The sequence below is a fragment of the Perognathus longimembris genome, chromosome 28, assembly GCF_023159225.1.
Source record: "Perognathus longimembris pacificus isolate PPM17 chromosome 28, ASM2315922v1, whole genome shotgun sequence".
Lineage (NCBI taxonomy): Eukaryota > Metazoa > Chordata > Mammalia > Rodentia > Heteromyidae > Perognathus > Perognathus longimembris.
The window spans coordinates 55353771-55366588 of record NC_063188.1 but is presented as its reverse complement, the minus strand read 5'-3'; positions in this window follow the sequence as shown (position 1 = coordinate 55366588).

Below are 12818 nucleotides of genomic sequence, written 5' to 3'. Positions count from 1 at the left end.
GAACAAAAAGAAGCCAGGGACAGTGCTCAGGCCCTGAGTCCAAGCCCCAGGACTGGCAAAAAAAACGAGTTTACAAAATATGAAAAATTTTAAAGTTCAAGGTTAAGTAACAGAAACATGGCTTCCTTTGGAAAGAATAAAACCTCCTAGTGTGTTCAATGGTCAGTAAAATCATCCCCAAATATCTATTTGTTACACATTAACAAAGTTAAAGCAGTTCTTGGTCACGTTCTTATCTGGCTTTCCGGAGCGGAAAAAATCAAAACAGAAAGAACATTGAAAACTAATCCAAACATACTGTGCAAATGATTCTCTATCTTAGAATTTTGTTGACTTACTAATTTACTTATGCTTTAGAGGATAGAGAATATTCTGTACATTGTTAGGTTGTTTGTTATGTAGATTGGCTATTTTGGTTATGTAACAAGAAATCCTATTATGGCCCTTGATTGTGTATATTGAAAAGGAATCTTCTCTTCCAGGAAAATTCAGTAAAATTTTTTGTAATCAGTCTCTATTTTGCATCCTTGGATCCATTTCACTGATATTTCTCTGGTTCTGACAGATGACTTATTAGCATTTTTTCTCTGTGTGGCTAGATATTACATAAGTGCTAAAAAATACATTGCTTATTTCCTTGATTAGTGTTCCTTGAGAAGAGGCATTGTTTCACAGATTGTTTTTAAAACTATTTGTAATTAAGAACATACTGCAAATCAGCAAATCAGGTATTTATATACTTTCCCACTCAATATTACTAACATTACTAACATTTTTTAAATTCCAGAAAAATGCTATTTTGTTAATAAATGCTTCAACAACTTCCCATCTAATTGAAGGGAGCAATTCCTTGATGTATTACCCATATATATATATATATATATATATATATATATATATATATATGTGTGTGTGTGTGTGTGTGGTGTGTGTGTGTGTGTGTGTGTGTTTATTACAGAATGCAGAACACACACACAGACACACACACAGACACACACACATATAAACACACATACACACCTGCAAATCCTGGAATCACACCCAACTTTGTCAAAATCTGATCTTCTGACTTCTTAAGTTCTCAGTTTGTCTTTTCTCTTATTGTCACCTAAATGAGTTAAGTGCAATCTCAAAAAGTTCTACTGGTCTCAAGATTTCAAATTTACATGTCCAAAATGATTAATAAATGATCAATCAATTATTGATTATTTCTCTATCTGTTAGGTAAAAATAAAAGATTAAAATCTGGTGTCTTTACAACATTGAAGTAGGGGTGAAAATTTAAAAGTTAATGAAATGCATTCTGAACATGATTATTTCTGTCTTCTAAAAATATTTCCTGTAATTGCCTACATGGGAACACCCAATAATTATTTTTAAACAATAATAATGTGGTTTGATCCATCTGACTACCATTCTACTTAAAGGGCTAGCTAGCCCTAGCTCTACAAAATGCTCTTAAAGCCTGTGGCGCCCTCTTCTGCCCACTTACCCAACAGAGTAAGTCATGGTATCTTCTTTGAACTGCCTTGGACTCTGGGATTTCTAATTGTCTCATCAATTTATCTTTGAAACATCATGCAAAATTCATATCTGACCTATGGAAGACTTAGGGACTATGAAAAAATATGGCTACAGGTCCATGAAATGTACTGTTTTTTTCTTATTAGGTTCCATTTTGAAATCTGAAAATTGTTCTAGAAGAGAAATTGAATGTGATATGCAAGAAGAAAGTCATTGTAACCCAACATTGAGATTCCACCTCATCCTAGTAAGAATGGCCATTATCAAGAAAACTAAAAACAACAGATTCTGGAGGGGCTGTGGCCAAAAGGGAACCCTATTACATTGTTAGTGGGAGTGTAAACTTATTCAACCACTCTGGAAAGCCATGTGGAGGTTCCTCAAAAGGCTAAATATAGAGCTCTCCTATGACCCAGAAACTCTACTTTTGGGCATTTACCCAAAGGATTACAAGCAAGACCACACTAAAGCTACCAGCACAGCTATGTTCATCACAGCATTATTTACCATAGCTAAAATATGGAACCAACTCAGATGTCTCTCAATAGATGAATTAATCAAGAAATTGTATATATCCACAATGGAATGCTATGCTTCTATCAAAAAGAATGGTATTGCCCTATTCATAAGGAAATGGAAGGACTTGGAAAAAATCATACTAAGTGAAGTGAGCGAGACCCAAAAAAACATAGACTCATGGTTTCCCTCATTGGTAATAACTAATATATGTCTAGGGCCGTCCTAGCAGATGATCACAATAGCTCAGTATCTATGTGCCTATGATCCCATAAGATGATGCTAAGCAAAATGATCTCCATGATATGGAAACAAGCAGTGCATTATTGCTGTTATTTTTAACATACTATGTGAAATATCTTTTTTTCTGTTTATTTTCACTATGATTTAGTCCCTATTAGCACTGTATTTGATTCTGGTACCATTGGTATTGTATATATGTTTGTCTGAATTAGGAAAGGGAAGGTGAACATCAAAATGGTGAGACAAGGGGTAAAAGGTGAATGAATGCAACAGTAATACTTACAAGACAATATTTCGTAAACTAACTGTACAACTTGGGTGGGGAATTGGGGAGGAGGGAAGGTGGGAGAAAAATGATGAAGGAGATAATGAGTTTGACAAGAAATGTACTCACTATCTTATGTATGTAACTGTAACTCCTCTGTACATCACCTTGACAATAAAAACAAAGTGAAGTAAAATAAAATAAAATAGAAGAATCAAGGGTCAGGATAAGCCCAGGCAGAAAAGTCTCCTTGATTTCGTCTCCAAAATAATCAGCAAAACCACTTTGAGCCATCCACTTTCAGGCAGAAAAAATTCAAAGATCATATCTTGAAAACAGCAAGCAAAAAGTAGTGCTTGCAGAGCACTGGTAGATCACGGCAATAATTCCAGCTACTCAACAGGCTGAGACCTGAAGATCGTAACTTGTAGCCAGCCTGGCAGGAAAGTCCATTACATTCTTCTTTCCAGTTAACCACCAGCAAACCAGAAGTTCACTGCAGCTCAAGGGGATAGAGGGCTAGCTTTAAGCAAAAAAGCTCAGGGACAGCACCCAGACCCTGATTTCAAGCCCCAGTACTAAAAAAAAGCAGGGCTAGAGGCATATTTCAAGTGACAGAGTGCAACCTCTTGAGCAGAAGGCACTGAGTTTAGGTTTCAGTACTGCCAAATAAAAAGAGAAAAGGAAAATCGTGTGAAAGTAAGAAATGATAGCTTTCTTCTAAAAGCATTAAAATAAATCACTAAGAAATAATTATACAAATCCATGCCATTAACTATGGTCTTTAGTAGGGAATCAAGAAAGATTTACACTCTACACTTCAAGATTATCTCATTCTCTATGTAGAGACAGATGTTATCCTTGAAAATTTTTGAATGGTTTCTGTATTCTTTCTTTTATTTTTTTCAAATTTTTATTATCAAACTGATGTACAGAGAGGTTACAGTTTCATACTTTAGGCATTGGATACATTTCTTGTACTGTTTGTTATCTTGTCCCTCATAGCCCCCTCCCTTCTCCCCCTTTCCCTTCCCCCTCCCCCGGAGGTGTTCAGTTCACTTACACCAAACAGTTTTGCAAGTATTGCTTCTGTAGTTGTTTGTCGTTTTTTACCCTGTGTCTCTCAATATTGGTATTCCCTTTCAATTTCCTACTTCCAATACCAGTATACACAATTTCCAATATACTCAGATAAGATTACAGAGATAGTGTAGGTAAAACCACAGGAATGTGATACAAGAACATCATCAATAGTAGAAGCTACAGATACACATGGGACGTTGAAAGTAGGTACAACTGTGATATAACAATTGTTTCCATAACATGGAGTTCATTTCACTTAGCATCATCTTATGTGTTCATAAGGGTACAGCTATTGGGCCTGGTGATGCTCTGCTATGACTTGCCTAAACCTGTACTAATTATTCCCAATAAGGGAGACCATAGAGTCCATGGTTCTTTGGGTCTGGCTCACTTTACTTAGTATAATTTTTCCAAGTCCTTCCATTTCCTTACAAAAAGGAAAATGTCATTCTTTCTGATAGAGGCATAAAATTCCATTGTGTATATGTACCACATTTTCCTGATCCATTCGTCTACTGAGGGGAATCTGGGTTGGTTCCAGATTCTCACTATGACATATCGTGCTGCGAGGAACATTGTTGTGCTGGTGGCATTACGGTGATTTTGTTTGTGATCTTTTGGATAGATACCCAAAAGTGGGGCTGCTGGGTCATGGGTAATTATATATTTAGACTTTGAGGAATCTCAATACTGCTTGCCAGAGTGGCTGAACCAGTTTACATTCCCACCAACAATGAAGTAGGGTTCCCTTTTGGCCACATCCCCTCCAACAATTGTTATTGTTAGTTTTCCTGATATATGACATTCTTACTGGGGTGAGATGGAATCTCAATGTTGTTTTGATTTACATTTCTTTTATGGCCAGTGATGTAGAGCATTTTTTCATATGTTTCTTAGCCATTCTCATTTCCTCATCAGAGAAGTCTCTTTGTAAGTCTTTAGCCCACTTGATGAGGGGGCTATTGGTTCTTTGCGGTTTTGTTTTGGAAGAAGGTAATTTTTTTAGTTCTGCATATATTTTAGATATGAGGCCTTTGTCTATTGAAAGTCTGGTAAAGATCTTCTCCCAGTCTGTGGGCTTTCTGTTTATCTTGCGAGCTGTCCTTTGCCGTGCAGAAGCTCTGCAGTTTGATGCAGTCCCATTTGTCCAACCGTTCTTTGATTTGTAGCCTTTCTGGGTCTTTGTTAAGGAAGTTCCGTCCTGCGCCAAGGAGCCCAAGTGTTTCTCCTACTCCTTCCATTAGTGTTTTCAGGGTGTCTGATTTGATTTTGAGGTCTTTAATACATTTGGAATTGATTTTGGTGCAGGGTGATATATAAGGATCTAGTTTTAGTTTGTTGCATGTGTTGAGCCAGTTTTGCCAGCACCACTTATTAAAGAGGCTATCTTTCGTCCAGACTATAGTTTTAGCTCCTTTATCAAAGATTAAGTTGGCGTAGTTGTGTGGGTTCATTTCTGGGTCTTCAATTCTGTTCCATTGGTCTTCAGGCCTGTTCCGGTGCCAATACCAAGCTGTTTTTATAATACAGCTTGAATATATCTTTATAATATAGCTTTATAATATAATATAGCTTTATAATACAGCTTGAAGTTGGGTATTTTAATTCCTCCAGCACTGTTCTTTCTGCTTAAGATTGTTTTTGCTATTCTAGGTCTTTTATTGTTCCATACGAATTTCTGGATTGCTTCCTCTATTTCATTAAAAAATGGTGTTAGGATATTAATGGGTATTGCATTGAATTTGTAGATAGCCTTGGGCAATATTGCCATTTTGATTATATTATTCCAACCAATCCAGGAGCATTGGAAGTTTTTCCATTTCCTTATTTCTGACTTAATTTCATTTATCAAGCTTTTAAAGTTCTCATCAAAGAGGTCTTTCACTTCTTTAGTTAAGGTTATTCCTAGGTATTTTATGTTTTGGGGGGCTATTGCAAAATGAGTGGTTTCTTGATTTCCGCCTCGGTCTTCGGGTCAAAAGCATAGAGAAAGGCTGTTGATTTTTGAAGGTTTATTTTATATCCTGCAACTTTGCCAAAGTTTTGAATCAGCTCTAGTAGCTTGGGAGTGGAGTCTATGGGATTCTTTAGGTATAGGATCATGTCATCTGCGAAGAGAGAAAGTTTAAATTCATCTTTTCCTATTAGGATCCTCTTTATATTTTCTTCATGCCTAATTGCTCTGGGTAGGACTTCTAGTACTATGTTGAAGAGCAGGGGAGAGAGTGGACATCCCTGCCTTGTTCCTGATTTTAAAGGGAATAGCAGTAGTTTTTCGCCATTTAGAGTTATGCTTGCTGTTGGTTTGTCATAAACTGCCTTGATTATATTCAGGAATGTTCCCTGGAATCCCAGTTATTCCAGGGCTATTAGCATAAATGGGTGCTGGTTTTTATTGAACGCTTTTTTCGCATTCAGAGATAAAACCATGTGGTTCTTTACCTTGCTCCGGTTGATGTGGTGGGTTGCATTAATTGACTTGCGTATATTAAACCAACTTTGCATCCCTGGGATGAATCCAGTTTGATGGTGGTGTATGATTTTTTTGATGACCTTTTGAAGTCGATTGTCCAGAATTTTGTTGAGAATTTTTGCGTCTATGTTCATCAGGGAAATCGGTCTGTAGTCCTCTTTCCGTGATGAGTCCTTGCCTGGTTTTGGGATGAGGGTTATACTGGCTTCATAGATGAGTCTGGTAGTGAACGTTCTCTTTCAATTTCATTGAAGAGTTTGAGAAATATTGGTGTGAGTTCTGTTTTGTAGGCCTTGTAGAATTCTGCAGTGAATTCATCTGGACCTGGGCTTTTCTTGGATGGGAGATCATTTATTGCCGTTTCTATTTCAATACTGGATATGGGTCTGTTTAGGTTTAATTCTTCATGGTTGAGTTTGGGGATATGAATTTTTTTCTAGGAAATCGTCCATTTCTTCCAAGTTCTCGAATTTGTTGGCATAAAGTTTTGCAAAATAGTCCCTTATTATTTTCTGAATTTTGGTTATATCTGTGGTGATGTTTCCTGTTTCATCTCTTATCTTGTTTATTTGAGTGTGCTGTCTTCGTTTTTTGGTCAGGTTTGCCTGGGGTCTATCTATCTTGTTGATTTTTCAAAGAACCAATTCTTTGTTTTGTTGATTCTTTCAATGGCTTTCTTCATCTCTAATTGATTTAATTCTGATTTGATTTTAATTATTTGCTTCCGTCTATTGTCTTGGGGTTGGGCTTGCTTTTTGCTCTCAAGCAAATTAAGGTGCTTCCTTAAATTATTGAGTTGTTGTTTCTCCAGTTTGTTCATGTATGTACTCAGAGATATAAATTTTCCTCTGAGTACTGCCTTTGCTGTGTCCCAAAGGAGCTGGTACTTTGTGTCCTCAACTTGGTTGAAATCCATAAATATTTGAATTTCCATTTTAATTTCTTCAATGACCCATTGATGGTTCAGCAGTGTGTTGTTTAGTCTCCATGAGTTGTAGGATTTTCTGTGGTGGCTGATTGAGTTGATCTCTAATTTTATTGCATTGTGGTCTGAGAGAATGCAGGGAATGGATTTGATACTTCTAAATTTGTACAAATTTTCTTTGTGCCCTAAGATGTGATCTATTTTGGAGAATGTTCCATGTGCTGCCGAAAAGAATGTTTTTCTGTCCTTGCTGGGTGGAATATTCTGTAGATGTCGGTTAAGTCTAGTTGGTCTATGCAGTAATAAAGATCTGTGGTTTCTTTGTTCCGTTTTTAGCATGTTGATCTGTCCAGAGGTGATAGTGGAGTGTTAAAGTCCCCAACTATCAATGTGATTGGGTCTATGCGTGTTTTTAGAGTCAGTAGTGTTTGTTTGATGAAGTTGGGTCCTCCTGAATTTGGTGTGTAGATATTTAGAATGGTTATATCGTCCTGTAGGAGAGATCCATTTACTAGTATGTAGTAGCCTTTTTTTTCTCTCCTTACCTTTTTTAATATGAAGTCAATTTTGTCTGATACTAGGATTGCAACTCCAACCTGCTTATGGGGGGCATTTGCTTGATAGATTTGATTCCAGCCTTTCACTTTTAGAAGATGTTTACTTTTTCTAGATAGATGTGTATCTTGGAGGCAGCAGAAAGATGGATCTTGATTTTTGATCCAACTTATGAGGCTATGTCGTTTGATTGGAGAATTAAGTCCATTAATGTTGAGAGTTAGGATTGCGAGATGATCGTTTGTTCCTTTCACTATCAGTTTCTTGTTTAAAGCTGTGTCTTCCTATTTCTTCATCTGATGTTTACTCTTTAGCATTCATTTCTCTGTCTGTATTGGGATCTTGATTATTTTCCCTGTATAGTACATCTTTGAGGAATTTCTGTAAAGCTGATTTGGTGGAGATATATTGTTTTAGTTTTTCCTTACTTTGGAAGACGTTTATTTGACCTTCGGCTATGAATGAGAGTTTGGCTGGGTACAGAATTCTTGGTTGGTAGTTATATTTATTTAGTGTTTGGTATACTTCATTCCAGGCTCTCCTTGCTTTCATGGTCTCTGCTGAGAAGTCTGGAGAAATTCTGATTGCTTTTCCTTTATATGTGATTGTTTTCTTCTCCCTAACAGCTTTAAGGATTCTTTCCTTTTACTCTACTGATCCTGTTTTGATCACAATGTGTCGGTGGGATGTCCTCTTTTGGTCTGGTCGATTTGGGGTTCTAAATGCTTCTTGTATCTGTATAGGCCTTTCCTTCTGGATATTTGGGAAGTTCTCAGCTAATATTCTGTTAAATAGATTGCCTATCCCATTAACCTCTTTCTCCACGTTTTCCTCAATACCTATTACCCTTAAATTGGGCTTCCTGATCGTGTCTTGAATCTCCTGTAGCGATCTGTTTTGTTGATTGGATTGGATTTGTATTGATTTTTGATCTTTCTCCATAGAATCTAAGGAATCTTCACCTCCTGAGATTCGAACCTCTGCTTCAGTTAGACTGTAGGCTAGCTACTTGATTTTGAATCTCTTTTCCTTCTGACTGGTCTTTCCTGATGATTTCCATGTCATTTGTTAGGTCTTGTATGGACTTCTTTACTTCATTAACTTCATTATTTTGGTTTTGAGTGTTGTCTCTCAATACTTTAAGCTGGGTAGCTATCTTTTCATTTGACTCTTGATGTTCATTTTTCTTTCTATTTGTGGATGCCATGAAATTCTCCATTAATTTTTGGTTTGCATTCTCACGCTCTAGAATAATTGACTGAAGAGATTCAAACTTTTCATTTATCATGTTTATCAGTAGAATTTGTAGAGCATTTTGGGGGTTCTCTTCTATGTCTTTGATTGACTGCTCTGCTTCCTTCTTGTTTTGAGTGGGGGATAAGACTCATTGTTTGCCATTTGTCTTGTGTTCCTTCTGCCCATCTGAATTGGGAATGCCAGTCTACCAGCATCTGTGAGCACCATTTAAGACTCAAAGTAGCCCTTACCAAGCACTGTTGTGTAAATCTTACAAGTTCACAATTATTTACAGATACCTTGTATACCTGCCTATAATATTAGATTTGGTGTTCCTAAAGAATACAGTTTCAATATAACAACCGATCCTGGGCCCTGTATTCAGTAGTTACTTATTTACTTTTACAACCCTATAAGCAATTCTTGTTTTTATATTAAGTTCTTTTAGGGCTGGCTTTCTCTAGAAACCCCTTTGATTCAATCGGGTTAAGCTGGGATACCCTCTAACCAATAACCAGGAGTCAATGGCACCTGGAGGTCCAGGCAGTAAGTCAGGAGGATAAGTTGGAGGTAGTAAGGAGAATAGAGTAAAATGTATTGGTGGGGTGGTGGTGATTTTGGTTTAGTTTCAGGGTCGTGGAAATGTGGAGAAGAGTAGAATCAGTAGAAAGAAGAAGGTTAAAATGATAGACAATGGAGAGTTAGCAGAAAAGAGTGGAGGTGTTATTCATAGGAAAGTAATTTTTAAAGAAAGAGAACGCAAAGAGAGAAATAAAGTAAAAATACTGGAAGACAGATGCACAAGACAGAGAAAAATTATTTTAAAAAGAAAAAAAATAAAAAGAAAAAAAAAACAGAAAAGGAACACCCCAAACAAACAAACAAACAAAAAACTTGATAAAACAAACCGGTAAAAATGGAAAACAAAGAAACAAACAAAAAAAAAACCAACGACGTTTCAGAAGTGAAAAAATTAAAAAGAAAATTTTTTTTTTTAAGTTTAAAAAATGTTTGAAAAGAAAGAAAAAAGATGGAGTCCTCCTCGTTTGGGTAGTCTTTCCCCAGTCTCTGGTTTCCTTGCGATGGTCTGCAGTCTATTTTCCTGATTAGCTGGTTTGACTTGATTTCAGTTTGCAAGGGGTGGATCTGTTCTGAACCTTCTCCTCTGTTGGTGCAATCCTGGGTCTCTGTGGTTCACACAGCTTGCAGGTAGGCCTTGGGAGTCCTCTGTAGATGGGGACGTGAGCCATCTTGGGAACTGTGGCTCCTCTGTCTGCTGTGGAGCTGCTGCCTTTGATGCCTTTCTTTGAATAGGCTGTGGACTCAGCAGGGCGGGGCGCCTCTGGCCTGTTTTACCCAGCTGAAAGTTGGTTGCCTGTGGGAGGCAGCCTCCTTGGCAGAGGTGACTATGGAATGCAGCTCTGTTTCAGGCTGGGAATTGGGCTTCCTCTGTGACGGGACCGTTTAGCTGTCCCAGGAACTGTTTGTTCCCCTGTCTGGTGTTTCCATTCCTCGGGAGCTGCTCCCTGCTTTTGCTTTAAATTTAGCAATTCAGGCGGGCAGGATGGGGCACCTCTGGCTAAGCTGAGTCCCAGGACATGCCTCCCGCCTGGGCAGGGGATGTTCTCCTGGGCGGAGCTGGCTCTCACTGGTCGGTCCTCTTGCCCTTTTCTTTCTTTTTTTTTTCTTTTTCTTTTTTTCTTTTTTTTTTTTTGGCCAGTCCTGGGCCTTGGACTCAGGGCCTGAGCACTGTCCCTGGGTTCTTCCGGCTCAAGGCTAGCACTCTTCCACTTGAGCCACAGCGCCGCTTCTGGCCGTTTTCTGTATATGTGGTGCTGGGGAATCGAACCTAGGGCCTCGTGTATCCGAGGCAGGCACTCTTGCCACTAGGCTATATCCCCAGCCCCTCCCTCTTGCCCTTTTTAAGATGGCTCCTTTGACCTTGCTTTCCCCAGGCCCGCTTCAGTTCCAATCTGGTCTGACCCTATGCCAGTGGCAAAGATGGCGCTTTGCTCTGGCGGTGGGGGAAGGGCTGCCTTCCATAAGCTGCTCTGTGGGCACGAGTGAGAATATCTTTCATGGGGTACTCATATTTTCTCTGCGATTTCAGCCCGTCCGTGCTCAGCTGCCATCTGGAGGATTTCTCCCTGGTCTATGCTGTGTGCTTTAGCTGTGCGGAGTGCAGGTTGCTGTGCTGGGTGCTGTGCTGGTGCCGGCACTGGCGTGGTGGTGAGATGCTGCCCAGAGCTCAAATCTGTATTTTCAGAAGAGCAAAGTGGATTTTTCCTTCCTGGCCAGAATCCCTGTACTGTTAGAACTTACTCTGGCTGTCTTTCTAGGAGTAAAAGTTTCTATGAGGTGGGAAATCTGTGACGCCGGAGGGAGCTCAGCTAGGGCTCTGCTGCTTCTCTGCCATCTTCCCAGAAGTTCCTCTGTCTTATTTCTTTCCCACATCACTCATGCTGGTTTCCTTCACAAATGTTGTTCATGGAATCTTTCTACCAAAATGTCTTCTGACCTTCTATCTAGTCGTGCAGTGGTTGCACTAGTTAATAATACTTATATATGAAAAACCTGCAGGCAACATCATATAAAATGGAAAATAATTTAAACCATTCACCTAATATCAAGAATGAGTAAAAGGTGTCAACTCCTCCCACTCTTATTTAATATAGTATTAGAATTGCTACTCAGAGCACTAAGACAGGAGAAAGTAATAAAAAGGATTCAAACAGGAAAGCAGTCAAATCATCCCTATATGCAAATTACACAATTCTATATTTAACAGATTCTACTGATTCCATAAAAAATAGTAACTTCCAAATCTCATAAACATGTTTGGAAATGTAGCAGGATATAATATCAACACAAAAATAATGAACATGCTAAAAAAAATTAGGAAAACCATTATATTCAAAGTAGCCTTGAAAACAATAACATACTTAGATATTATAACCAAGGAAGTAAAACACCTCTAAAATGTAAATTATAAAACTTAAAGAAAGAAATTGAAAATATCAGAAAACAGAAGGACTTCCCACCCTTATGGATTGGTTGTATTAATATCATGAAAATGGCAATAATGCTATTAGGAATATAAAGGTTCAATGAAATACCTATCAACATCTCAATGCCATTCATCACACAAACAGAAAAATCAAAGTAAAAATTCGTAAAGAAGCAAAAAAGAGTCCCAAAGTCATAAATAATTTGTAATAAAAAGAGCAACAGTAGGGGAAATCACAATAAATGTTTTCAATTTATACTGCAGAGCAATAGTAACAAAACAGTATAGTCTGGTTCAAAAACAGACCTAAAGACCAATGGAAGAGAAGGGAAGCCCAAGCAATAAAACTAGCTACATTCACCTAAATGAGTCAAAACATACAGGGGAAAAAAGACAAGGTTGTTTTTTTTTTTTTTGCCAGTCCTGGGGCTTGGACTCAGGGCCTGAACACTCTCCTTTGTTTCTATTTGCCCAAGGCTAACACTCTACGACTGGAGCCACAATGCCACTTCTGGCTTTTTCTGCTTATGTGGTTCTGAGGAATCGAACCCAGGGCTTCATGCATGCAAGTCAAGCACTCTACTGCTAAGCCACATTCCCAGCCCAATATAGCTTCTTTAAAACTGGTTATTACCATGTAGGGGAGAGAAATTGGACTCCTATCTCTCACTTTGTAAAAAAAATCAACTGCAAATGGATAAAAAATCCCAAAGGAGGACCTAAAAGTTTAAATCAATTACAAGAAAGCATAGGCAACATGCTAGAAGAGACTACAGTGAATTCAAATGTTTCTGCACAGCAAAAGAAATAATTACTAGACCCAAGAGATAACCATTGATTTAGAGAGAATCTGGATGTTTTAAATGATAAAGGATTAGTATAGAGAATTTAAATAGAATTCAAAAAATAAACAGCAAAAGTCACCTAATCCAGTTAGTAAATGGTCAAGTGAATTAAACAGACAATTCTCAGGAGAACTACAAATGGCTAA